The sequence below is a fragment of the Pinus tabuliformis genome, chromosome X (genome assembly GCF_031772625.1).
Source record: "Pinus tabuliformis cultivar Carrire ecotype Pingquan chromosome X, CPIR1, whole genome shotgun sequence".
Taxonomy (NCBI): Eukaryota; Viridiplantae; Streptophyta; class Pinopsida; order Pinales; family Pinaceae; genus Pinus; species Pinus tabuliformis.
Genome location: NC_142308.1, coordinates 310,032,879 through 310,046,843, shown reverse-complemented (window position 1 = coordinate 310,046,843; position 13,965 = coordinate 310,032,879).

The following is a 13,965-nucleotide window of genomic DNA, read 5'->3' as shown; positions in this document are numbered from 1 at the left end:
TTAATTTTACTTTAAGCGTTAATTTTTATGGCTTTTCTTTAGGACAAAAGGTAGTGGAGATGAAACTGATGGTGTGTAGACTCGACTCAAATCCACTAAAAAGATGCACCTAAGATGATTTAAACTATCTTTCCTTTTCAATGAATTCCCTAGCTAAGAGAGTTGGAGAATGCAAAATTTATAAAGACAACTTTCTTGGCAATGAAAATCAAAGAAACAATCTCTTTATCTTTTCCAAAGCACACAACACATGACCACTAATTATTTCACAAAAACTTCCTTTCTCTTTTCAAAGACTTCAAATGCTACTAAAACAAACTTTCCTCAAAAGAGATTTTTTGTATTTTTCCTATTTTAACAAAGCATGTAAAACTACTTAACAAAAATCAATTTTAAAATCTATGAAAATCTAAGAGAAATTTACCTAAAAGCAAATCTAAGAGAAATTTACCTAAAAGCAAACCTAATGAGGTAAAAGCCTACAAAATATAATTCCAGGATGTTTTACTCAGTTACAATTCAACCAAGGACTAATTCATGCAGAATCATAAACCAGTCAAAAACAAAAACAAAAAGCTCTTGTCATTTTTCTTAAGAACGAAATTCATAGCTTAACCAACAAGCCATCTCGAAATTCCGCAAAGAGACAACACAAAGGTAGGTTTCTCACAAAGGTGGATTTTATGAAAGGTCCGACTCCTAAGAAGACTGAAAAGACCAGGGATATCCAAGGTTTTTACAACTTCTAAAGCCAAAGTCACTACAAGACCAATACAAAAATCAAACCTAGGGCTAGAACTTCTATGAACTTCACTAAAACCCTTGATGCTAATGAAACAAGCTTAGATGAAAACTTTTGACAGGTAACGAGTGGATCTGGGCAGTAAAAAACAAATTATAAACAAAATTTAATGGGTAAAAAAGGAAAAAATGGAATTTTCTCAACTTTTGACAGGGTACGCAGGCAGCGTGTTTACACAGGTGCGGCCACGCTCTGTGTACAAAGCAGAAGTGCGTACAGGTACGCACTGTGCTTAACGCAGAGGGTGTGTACTGCTCTCAAAACCAAGAAAAATAAAAACTAACTCAACCCTAAGCTATTCCACCCAAATTCACAGTCAATCAGTCAAAAACCAGAAAGAAATCAAATTTTCTCAAATCAAAGTATCAATCAAAAGAGAAATCAATCAAATCCATGGACTCCCCAGTGGAGTCGCCATTTTGTCATGCGGAAAGAGTCAATTTTGCGGACAAAACCGACCTCCCTAGAAGCTAAGGCTTTCTAGTGACAAACAAGACAATCAAGCACTATCTTTCCCTAAATATGCATTTAAAATACAAGCAATCAGGTGTTTAAAACATACCGTTAGTCCAACGCTGTTTGTAACAGCCAAGCCTCTTCGATCCAGATGAGATCCTCCTTCTCCTTGAAGCCTGCATTCACTAACAAGCAAACGATTACATAGCACCTGAATAACTCATATAATAAAACATATTCATCATAAAGACCAAGGAGTATATGAAACAAATTATATATAACAACTTGTTGAGAAAAATGAACTTAATTGTATTAATTGGAAACAAAAGAAACCATTACAACCAGTGCCTTGGTGTTGTGTAGGTCCCTCCCAGGGTCCAGCAAGAGTTCTCATTTACTTTGATCAGCTCACCCACTTCTAAATGAAGCTAAGAAAGGATTGGAATCTCTCCTCTCAAGCTCTAAAAGGGAGTCCTAATTTCAGCACCATCTACCCTTAGGAATGTTTAGCTTTCAACCTCCCCTCCCTCTGGCCCAATGCCTGTATTTATAGTGCTTTGGAGGAAGTTAATCAAGTCCACCATCAATGGGATAAGCCCCTCTTTTAATGGGATATCTCCCATCTTGATGGGATAAGTTCCTCTTTCTTTGGGATGCATGAACCATCTGGAGGCGCTCAATCCACGTCAAACCATCTTCTAGAATGCTCTAGATTCGACCACAAGTAACTTTTTTGAAGTAAAACTTGCGCCTTTTGACCTTTACAGGAGTACGCACCCACCCCTTTACAGACAGAGCGTACAAGTACGCAGATATTATGAACTTGAGGTGCGTACACGCAGGTAAGGGTAAGAGAAACTGCGTAACCAGAGTTATATTGATTTTTAAGGACTTTCTCTCTTTCTTGGAGTTTGACATGAGGAGCAGAGGTATAAGACTTGCCAAGGAGGACAGTATGACAGTTGATGGAGCCATACCGACTGCAAATAGTCATGGTGACAAATTTTAGTGTAACAGTCACCTTCTGAGAAGACACGGGGTTTGACATTCTTGTCGAACTGCGCCTTGACTCATTTCTTATGGGCTTCGTTAGCTAAAGCGGCATCACGACGGGTTTCATCCAATCGGATTAGTTCCAAGAAACGAGCCTCCTCTTCTGAAGTTCCGAGGAGAAGGTCGACTGCGAGCTTGAGGGACAAGATTTCGCACTGAACTGGTAAGATCGCTTCCAGGCCATACACCAGTTGAAAGGGTGTAAACCCAGTTGCATTCCTCACCAACGTCCGGTATGCCCACAAGGCCAAGTACAGGATCAGGTGCCAACTCCGTTTATGGACTCTGATCATCCTTTGCAGCATGCGCTTCAAGACCTTGTTGATTGCCTCAACTTGTCTGTTAGCTTGCGGATAATACAGAGTAGAGCTGTCGTGGGATAGTCCTAATTTGGCAGCCAACTCAATCATCATGTGATTGTGAAAATGTGATCCATGATCTGTAACTATGGCCTGTGGAACACCGAATCTGGAGACTACATGATTGAAAAAGAAGAGGGCAGCCGTTTCGCCACTGTTGTTTAATGTAGGCATCGCCTCGACCCATTTGGTAAAATAGTCTACTGCGACTATGATATACCCATGACCCCAGGCCGAGGTGGGGTTACATGTCATGAAATCTATGCCCCATTTGGCGAATGGCTCAACAACAACTACTGGTTGTAGAGGTGCGGGTGGTATTCTGGTTTTGTGATCGAAGATTTGACAGGCATGGCAACTTCTTACTGCGGTTATGCAATCTTTGAACATTGTTGGCCAGAAGTATCCTGCTCGTAAAATCTTTTGTGCCGTAGCGTAACCAGATTGATGCCCCCCACACGCACCTGAATGGCAATCATTCAGGACTTTTTCGGCCTCCTCGTGGGTGAGGCACCTCCGCAGAACTGTATCGACACCACGACGGTAAAGCGTATCACCGATGATCATGTAGTCTTTTGCTTGGTATCGAATGCATCGTTGTTCCGAGCGGGAGGTATTAGACCTATATGTTTGGGTTTGGAGATAGATTATTATGTCTCCATACCACGGATTTCTTGAAGATATCAGAAACAAAGATTTGTCCATGATCGCTTCTTCTGATGTTGCATCATTGGATGACGATGGGAGATCGCATAGTAACTCCGCGAAAACCAGGGCTTTCTTCGATTTGGATTTTATGAATTCCAGATCGAACTCTTGTAAAATTTCTATCCATTTTGAATATTTGCCCCCCAGCAACTGTCGTGACAATATAGAAGTCATGGGGTTGCAATTTGACAAAATGGTAGTTTTTCGAAAGAGGACATAGTGTCAAAATATCTATATCGCTTGAACAACTGCGAGAGCTAGCTTTTCAACGTAGGAGTATTTGCTTTCCGTATCATTTAAGTTTCTACTCAAATAATATATAGGATGCTCAATTCCATTGTCTTCTTGAACTAAAACCATTGCGATGGTCGTATCCGTTGCAGCCAGATATAGGTTAAAGTCTTTTTAATAATCAGGAGCATACATTAATGATGCTTTTACTAGGGATTCCTTTAAAGCATCAAAGGAAGCTTGCGCGATCTAATCCCAGATGAAGGGTATTTCTTTTTTCAATAGACGAGTATAACCTTTAGCAAGTTCAGTGTAATTTTGAATGAACCTCCTCAGAAAGTTTGCTTTCCCTTGGAGTTTCTGAATCTAAAGCAAATTTGAAGGTGGAGGCAAATCAATGATTGCCTGAACCTTACATGGGTCGAGATGAATCCCGTCCTTTGAGACCACAAAGCCAAGTAAACGACTAGAACTGACACAAAACACACATTTGTGTGGATTGAGTCGTATCTTGTAGTGTCAACATCGTAGAAATATCGCTTTCAAATGCTGCGGATGATCGGTCCGCTTTCGCGAATGAGCCGAAAGATCGTCGAGATATGGTTGAACGATGTTCTTTATGTCATGGAAGGCATAATTCATTGCCCTCTGAAATGTTGCCCCTGCATTCTTTAAACCAAAGGGTAGCTTGCGATATGCGAATGTGCCCCACGGACAAATAAATGTAGTCTTTGACTGGTCCTGTGGGCGGATGTTAATTTGATTATACCCGAAAAATCCATCCATAAATGAAAAGATTTCACATCCAGCGAATTTGTCAATTATCTGGTCAATGAAGGGTGTAGGGTAGTTTTCTTTCGGACAATCTTGATTTACATCCCTATAATCGACGTACACTCTAATCGTTCCTTGTTTTTTCATTACAGGAACAATATTTGACACCCAATCGGTTAGAGGAACTGGGTAAATAAAACCTGCATGGAGAAGTTTTTCAAATTCTGCCTTGATGGCAACGGCTTTCTTGGGGTGCACCTGCTGTAGCCGTTGTTGTACCGGTTTGACATCTGGATACATCTTAATTTCGTGTTCAACTATGCTCGAGTCAATGCCTGGCATTTCATCATACGACCAAGAAAAGACATCTCTGAACTCGCGAAAAAGAGCGTAATATATTTCCAGTTCTGAAGAAGAACAAGATTTGCCGACATGAATATTCTCTACAACATTTGTTTTGGTCGAGATATTTATGGCGATAGTCTCTTCAATATTGGACAAGTTTCGTTCGGAATCCACCGTGTTTACAGTATTTGATAGAAAATCAAAAACTGAGGGATGATGAAGGTCACTGGAACTATCTTCCTTGTAATCCAGAAGATGGGAACGATGGTGGTAATCTTCCCATGGTGCCCCGTCAATCATCATTGATTGAACAATTCCTTTGTCTATAGAATGTACTTCCGACCAAGGATCTGAAGGGGTGCCATATTCCTTAGACCTATCTATCCAAACACTTGATGAGTGTTGATTTGGGTTTGCCTCCCATGCCGAAAACATTGATTGCTACAATATTTCTATTGGGCTTGGAGGCAATACCTGCAGATGATCCATGCTAATATCATTTTCGGACATCTTTTGAATAGAAGATATCATATTGCAGGTTCCCACCGTTGCCACTTCCGCCAGATTGATTGGAGGCGGTAGGGAAAAAGTCCCCATTAATATAGGGTCTTTTAGTAGGCCTACTCTGATATTTTGAAGCGAATGAGGGCTTCCATGGATCATCAGAATGTTTCCAGTAACTTGTGAACTGTTGGGGAGAAATGTTTGTTGGTCGACTATTGTAATACTTCCTTGGAAGGGAAATGCAATCTTCCTGAAGTAGGTCGACACAACAACAACCATAGCATATATCCAGGGCCTTCCCAGTAGGATGTTGTAGTCGAGGTTTCCCTCAGCCACTTCAACATCAATTTCTATTGTTTTTCCCCCCAGTTCGACTTGCAAGTTACTTAAAATCCCATATGGGGTGTATGTTCATCCATCAAATGCTTTTAATGTCGTCGAAGATCGCGACAAGGGTGGAGATCCTAAAGTTTTCCAGCAACTCATCGACATAATACATGTAGATGCCCCCTCATCAATAATTGTTCGATGAACAGTTTTGTTGAGGGCTTTCACTTGAATAAGGAAAGCTAGTTGAGCTGGTAACTGAGGGTCATATCCTTTATGATTAAAGGCCACAAGATTGGAATCCGTTGGGTCAATCCCACCTATTGCTGATAATAAAGCCTGCTTTTGGGAGGGGCAATTTTGCAGTACCTCAAGTGTCAACATAGCGGACGACGATTGGGCCAGATCCTCCACTATATTATAATGTTGTGCTGCTCTAGCATGAGGATTAAATGTTGATTTGTGTACTACTCCCTTCGGCGGCTTTATCGTTAGTTCAGGAATGATGGGTGGCACAACTCCGGTCGAAGTTGTTGTTGAATTACTAGGTTGATCATTAGCCTTGTTGTCTGACAGCTGTGGATTCCCGTAATATTTATTCCTTGTCAATATCAAAGCATCATTTTGCTGCTTCAAAATAGGCAACATTAGCACTTGGGACGGGGAAGCATTGTCACTAGCAACTAGATTTGTTCTTGGATTCGGAAACGGATCAGTCAATACCACCGAGGTTTTTGAATTCTTAAAGAATTTTCTAAGCTTGGCTTTATGTGGACAATATTTCGTTCAATGATCCTCATCAGATATGAAGCATGGATGACTTGGTTTCTTATCTCCAGAAGGGTTTGCAGAAGATTTTTCAAGAAACGACTCCTCCTGTTTTTTCTTCTTCCCTTTATTTTTCTTCTTGCCCCCTAGTTTCTTTGGTTCTTTGCCTTTGTCAGTCGACACGACATTTACCTCTAACGACGAGAAGTTCCTCATTTGCATTTTGACTTGAAACCGTACGAGCCTTATTTGATGTAGCTTTTACAGTTTTCGTGCTAGTCGCACCTATCACGCCATCGCCCGGCATGAGAGTCTTTGCTTGATTTAGGACGGGGAGGAACAGAGAATTCCAGTTTAGGAGCATCAGGGATTTTATCGTAGAGCATGCCAGACTGAGTATATATCAAGTCTAGATATTGCGCACGAGCAATGACTTTCTCTTCAGTGACGACTCCTCCCTTTGCCACATCTTCCGTAATAGAAGGTAATAATGACTTAATAAACCATTCAGCTAGCAGCTGATCAGGAACATATGTTTTTACCATTCTACGATGACGTCGCCACTCATGAATATGATCAAATATGTGAGTGGCCGTTGTCTGTTTGAAATTGGTAAGAAGCTCTGTTCCTGTTTCGTACCTTATGGGTAACTGAAAATGGGTTAAAAAGGTTGTGGCTAGGGTGCTGAAGTTATCGAATGAAGCTCTAGGCAATTCGATATACCATTTTTCTACTGGACCAGTTAACGTTCGTTGAAAAAGGTGAAGCCTAATCGAATCATCATTTAGAGTGTTAGATGAACACCACAGATGAAAGGTCATCACATGATTCGATGGGTCTTCACTCGGATTTCCATTAAATTTAGGAATATCTGACAGAAGTTTATGTGGAATCACTGGCCACCAAGGGGCGTAAGCAATTGGATCGTTTGTCAGCCGATTTAGATTTGGTAACTCTAAAGTTGCCACGAAGGGCAACTGTTGATTCAGGTTCGACAAAGCATACCCAGGATAAGATGGGATTGCCTGAGCAGTGGGTCTTTGCATACCAGCATAGTGCATTTGATGCTGATAACTTTGGTAAGGTTGATGGGCATAACCACTATGAAATGGTTGATGTTGACCGTTTTGAATATACGGCTGCCCATTACTTGCAAAGATTTGGTGCTCAGATCCTTGGTAAACTTGTTGGAATTGTGGTTGTTGATATTGCACTAGCCATGGTTGTGAAACCATTTGCTGTTGTCCAATACTGGCTGTTTGACCAAGATGAGAGGTGATGGTACCCGTTTGAGCCTGGGTCACTCCAGTTAAGGAGCCACTAATCGACGATTGTGGTGGTGTCATAGAGACAAGAGGCTATTGTATTATGACCTGAGAAGCTTGAGGTTGGGATACAACAGGCAACGCTTGTACTTGCGACACAGTCACAATAGCTGGCGTAGTGGGGATATTTGACATAGGTAGACTTTGTTGCATTGAGTATACAACTCTTGGTTGTTGAGGCAGTATCGGCACCCAATCGCTAGATGTAATTCCAACATAACCTGAATTCTGTTGTGAACTCTCGTATGTTTGTTCTCCCGGAGGAGACAATGAAAGGGTATATTTCCCCCCATACGGCGGTAATCCAGTGCTCAAAGGAATGATTTGCCTTTGAGGACCGGACTGCCCAAATTGACACTGCGAAGGATCAATTTGCTGAGACTCAACATAAGAGATTCTAGATATTATTCTGGACGAACAAATGGGAACAGACCATATTGTCGAAACAGCCCCTGGATGGATTCCATCCAGCGATTGAGAGCTAGTTGGGACAGACAGTACATCGACAAACATTGTTGGAGTAACAGTAGGAAGTTCTGCCGCTGCTGTGTCAGATGACACAGTCCTAGATGTCGATGGTTGTTCAAACATATCTAGTCTATCCAAAAGATTTCCTAGCGATTCTACAGGAACTTTCGATGACGGGAGACTAATTTCTGATGAAGAAGGATATAGGGTGATCCCAACTCCAAAATGTGATGGAGTACTAGATGGAGGATCCTCCACAATCTCTTCTATAACAATCAATCCAAGTGGAAGAGGTAGACCGTCAGGTCTGTAAAATATTTCCGGTGCCGAAGAAGGTATAGATTCTGCAGCGACAGATGTTTGGGGAATAACACCTTCTGAATCAGCTGTAGATGGAGCCAGTTCAGGAATAGAAGTGTTTACCGTCACACTAGGATCAGTTCTACTATCCTCTTGTGGCTGCGGAACTTCTTCTGTAGAGGCAGGGATACCAGAAATGTTTGGAGTAACCGGAGTCTCTGAGGGTGTCAGAACACTTGTTCCAACCAAACCAGGGGACTTTGATCCGGTTAAACGAGTTTGCTTTGTCTGGAATAGTTTTGTTTTCGAAGACAAAGACGGTTGATTCGTAAGTCTCCGCGAACGACAGGGTTTCGATTGAATTTCTTCCATGACTGCGGATTACTCGATCAACTAAAAATAAAGGGGAAAATGATTCTGAATTAAATGAATTTTAAATGCTTTGACACAACTTGCTTTTTCAATTTTTAAGAGTCGAGAAAAAAAAAAAAGATGACTCTAGTCGCCTTCGATTTTTAATGAGCCTGAAGTGACAAGTGCTCAGATGGACCTTTTCCTTTAAGGAGTCTGAAAAGGAACGAAAGAGACTACTCTGGAAATCTAGACAGAGGGATTACCAAAACAATCGCAAAACTGCAGAATAATTATTACGGTACGGCAGTCAATCTTCTCGAATGCTGTGTTCAGTGCATTGCGATCGATAGGGCAGCAGACACGACTTCCTATGGATAAAGGATATAGCCTATTGTGGTCTCCCAATATATACTCGACGGTACGTGGGAGCACAAGTCCGTACTGGCACTTGTCGTCTCAAAGAGGAGGAATCACCCAACCAACAGTGAAAGCGATAGTTACCAAGCTTTACGACACCGGAATACGTCTCTAGCCTAGACTTCTAAATGTTGTGCATTAGGTTCCAAAGCGTTTTTATGTTCATTGAATTTATTTTACAGTTGATCTTTCTTAAGAAATTTTCCTTTCAGGTTCACTGTGTGATGTAGATATATAATTCCTAAAATGCAATCTAAGATGATAAACAATTATTTAATCTTCTTTTTGCAATGAAAATCCTAGCTACGAAAGAAAGAGAGATGATATTCTTTCAACATAGAGCAGAGAGCACACACTAGATGCACTGTCCTAAATCAAACCAACAAGCAGTCTAAATGCAAATGCACATGCATGTATTTGTTTTCCGCTTTCTTAATGTGTGAATGACATAAAGAATGCTGAGTACAAATCTGAATTATCTTTTCAAAGCGATAGTACTAACAAATTTCTCTTCAAAAACGAAAGGAAGATAATGATGACACTTTGCGACTTTGAATTGAAAATTGCTTTCGACACTTGAAAAACTACTAATTCAAATCAAATACAAGAGTAACTGTATAATCGACCATAAAGAATGAGAGGATTCTTTTCTTTGACTGAAAACGACACTTCCAAATCAAAAGACGACAGTTTGATTACGCTACTTTTTGTAAAAGAGAGTTGTAAATGGCGCACAATACATAAAAACATTCACAATTCTTTGTACTATGGAGGTGGAATCATGCAAAAGAAAGGAGTTTCCATAGTGGTATACTGGTCACAGACAACAAAACTCCTGAATAACGCTGAAGAGAGTGAACAAAGAAACCAAAATCTGGAAGCAGAAGGGGTCTTATCTGATCAGCGCACCTGAAACACAGGGAAAGTGCGATGCAGCGCACCTACTGCACATGGGAGGTGCGATGCATCCAGATTCCCAAGAGGAGAAAGTGCAGTGGTCCAGGGACGAGACTTCAACTTGGTTTTTGGTCACAGTTTGCAGCTTAGTTCAGGGATTTAGGCCGAGCTAATGATAGTCAGTAAATAGAAATCACAGGGGCTGATCTAATGAGATTACTAGAGCCACCACTAGGGAAATTAGGATTTTTGCAAATCGATTGTTCAGTTTATAAACAAAACCCATAGATAGACTGAAGCAACATTGATCTACTTTGCACTTGCATAGCAAATGTAGTTCGAAGGCTAGCTGGCTTAACTTCAGGCTCCGTCTGTAAGTTTATAAAGCAAACAAGTATAAACAAGCAAACAAGCTATTCGCTCCCCAGCAGGTCGCCATTTTGTTATCGAGAAATCTAGTGTCTATGCAGAGCTGCTAGTCCCACTAAGACGGGTAGCTATCTTAGAAACAAATAGATTAAAGTTACTTTCGTTTTCCTTTATGAGAAGTAGATAGGAGAGGATCAAAGAATACCAACCTAGATCTTTCGCTCGGTTTTTTTCTTGTTCCTTCTCCTCACCGACAGGTCTTTGCCGCTTCTCCCTTGACCACTCCACTTCAAAGAGTACCTGTAAAGTCAAAGCAGAATAATACCTTCAAAGTGCAGAGGTCTACAATCATAAACAATAGAGGACCAAATATATATTGACCACACAAATGCATATACTATCAGACATACAAGAATGTGGAGGAAAACTTGAATAGCTTTATTGATGTGAAGATTAGAAGAGAGGATTACAACCCATTGATCTGACCCAACGTCATCCTCCAGCATGAAAGCCCTTCTTCACCTCACGAAAAGCTTAGATCACCCAACACTATGATATTCCACCGGGAAACCAACAACACTTCCTTACAAGAAACAAAATTCTAGCCTCTGGATCTCTGGGATGAGGGATCCATATATAGATGATTGCAGGGAGGTCAGTCAGCTTCTGGGATTTTGATTAGTGTCTTCTCTTTGATAGTTCTTGATTCCACTTGGAGATTGATGATCTCTTACTTATCCCTGGGCGAATTCAGAGATTCCATGATCATCCACCTCACAAACTGTCTCTGCCAATTGTCCATTCTCACCCATCGCACCCTACAAAAGGGATTTCTAGTATGCATCGCACCTTTTACACTGGGCAGGTGAGATGCATCTCACCCTTAGCACTAAGCAACCCGTATGGTCCAGTTTTGACCAGTTCTGAGCAGTTTTCTGTGGAGAACTTCTAGGAGATGATGTAATCAGCTGACCTTGTTCCTTTAGGGCATGAAACAACACTTTTAGGGACTCAGAAGCCCTTGGTTTATGTACATATATGATTGGGGTTGCAGTTCCCAAAAATGTATATAACACACCAAAGTATTACGGTCCGTACAAGGTGTTGCAAAAGATTGGTACTATGACATACAAATTGGAGCTTCCTGCAGCTTCCTGAGTGCACCCAGTTTTCCATGTTTCATGCTCAAATAATGTTATCAGTGACAAACTCCCAGTTCAAACAATACTGATAGAACTTAACGAGGAACGAAAAATCATATTGGAACCTGAAGCAATCACAGAAACAAGAACTCGACAACTACGAAATTGATCAATTTCAGAGTATCTCATCAAGTGGAAGAACTTACCCATTGAAGATTCCACATGGGAGGGTGATAATTTTATACAGAAGCATCCAAAACTACTCAAGCGTTGAGGACAACACTTTTTTGAAGGAGAGGGGCATGTTAGGTACCTATAATACTAGTGATTCCCCCATTACTATTGTCATTGTAGCCCTTATTGTTATTGTTGTGCCCCTATTGTCCCCATATTGTTATTATTGTGCCCCATAGAAGTCCACTATTGTTATTGTTGTGCCCTTATATTATTATTTTTATGTCGGATTTGATTATATTGTTGACTCCTTAGACTCCTATATATAAAACGGAGGTTTTTTCATTTGTATCATCCAATAATTGTTCATTTGTGTAATGTAAAGGAGGTTTCCCCCTCGAAGAGGTTGATTTTGAAGGCATTGATCTATCTTTTCTTCCGTTTTGTGAGCTGGTTGCATAACAAGCAGGCACCTTGTGCTTGGTACACTCGGATAAATTCTTATATCAATGGATTGGGCTTCAATAAGATTGAATCAGATGCCAATCTCTACTACATTATGGTAGATGGTTGTTTGCTGATATTACTCCTATATGTAGATGATTTGATAATGACAGGAGATGAGAGGTTGATCCAATCTTGCAAGGAGGACCTTCCAAGAGAATTTGAGATGAAGGATATGGGCTTGACGCACTACTTCCTTGGATTGGAGGTGTGGTAGGGAGATGGAGATATATTTTTTGGTCAGGAGAAGTACACCTATGAAATCCTTCAGAGATTCCATATGTGGGATTGCAAGCCCATGGAAACTCTTCTAGCTACTAACTAGAGGAAAGAGGATGTTTATATAGGAGAGGTATTAGATGCCACTATCTATAGACATTTGTAAGGGTCCTTGATGTACTTAGTGAACACAAGTCCCAATTTTTGTTTTATAGTTAATCATCTTAGTCAATTTATGGTGGAGCCTACTAAGCTTCACTAGAAAGCAACACTACATCTCCTTAGATAACTCAAAGGCACAACAAATTTTGGTTTATGGTACATGCAAACTGATGGAGTGAAGTTCCAAGGCTTCACAGATGTAGATTGGGCAGGGAGTCCCTCATATAGGAAGAGCACATAAGGATCATTCTTCAATGTTGGGTTGGCAGCAGTTTTTTAGTACAACATGAAATAGAGATATGTAGCACTCAACTTAGTAGAGGCCAAGTATATGGCTACCAGTCAAGCGACATGTGAGGCTATTTGGATGAGGATGATCCTGGTTGGTCTCTTCAGTCAGGGGATGGTGCCTACATTAATCCACTATGACAATCATATTTATATAAAACTCTCTAAAAATATAGTGTTTCATGATAGGTCCAAGCATATAAACATCATGTACCATCACCTTAGAGATTATGTACATAGGAGGATTGTTATGTTATAGTACATTCCTACGGAGGATCATGATGCATACATCTTGACAAAGTGTTAGTGAAGAGGCAAGTTTGAGTTCCACAGGAGCAGGATTAGGGTTGTTCAAAACCCTTTTCTTGCTAAAAGGGAGTGTTACATTATAGTAAGAATAGGCTTCATTTGATTTGTGCCTTAGTCAAATGAAGAACTTTGAATTTCCACTTCATTTGGATGACTTGAGTTGTAGTTAGCAGGAGTGACATGGCCAAGTCACTTAGTTAATTCATTCAATTCAATTTTGTGGGCAAGAAGTAGAGTTGTGCATGAGTTGATTGCTAAGATCTAGCAATCTAGTGGAGTTATAGTTAGTGAAACTCAGTTATTTGAGGTCTAGTCCTGAATAGAGTTAGTAGGAGTTCAACTAAGTACTTGTAACTGTTTTTAACTCACCGATCTCTCAATTAAGTAGTCAATTTACTAAAAATAGCCCTAGTCATGCATGCAATTCAAATTGCCTAGTTGAGTGGAGGAAAAATGCATCAATGTAACCATTATTGTATACTAGTGAGTGTATAGAGTTTTTGTAATGCAGATGAGCTAATTCCATTAGGAATTGTGGAAGGAAATAAGAGCTTCATATATATTAGGAGCAAGAATTGCGCAAGAAAAATTGGAGGAAGATGGAGCCCTATTTTGGCTAAGTGTTGGTTAGAGAAGGTAAAGTAGAAGATCAATATTGCAGTGCAGGTTGAGCTTCAAGGATTGAAGCTATCATTGTAATTGATCATTGT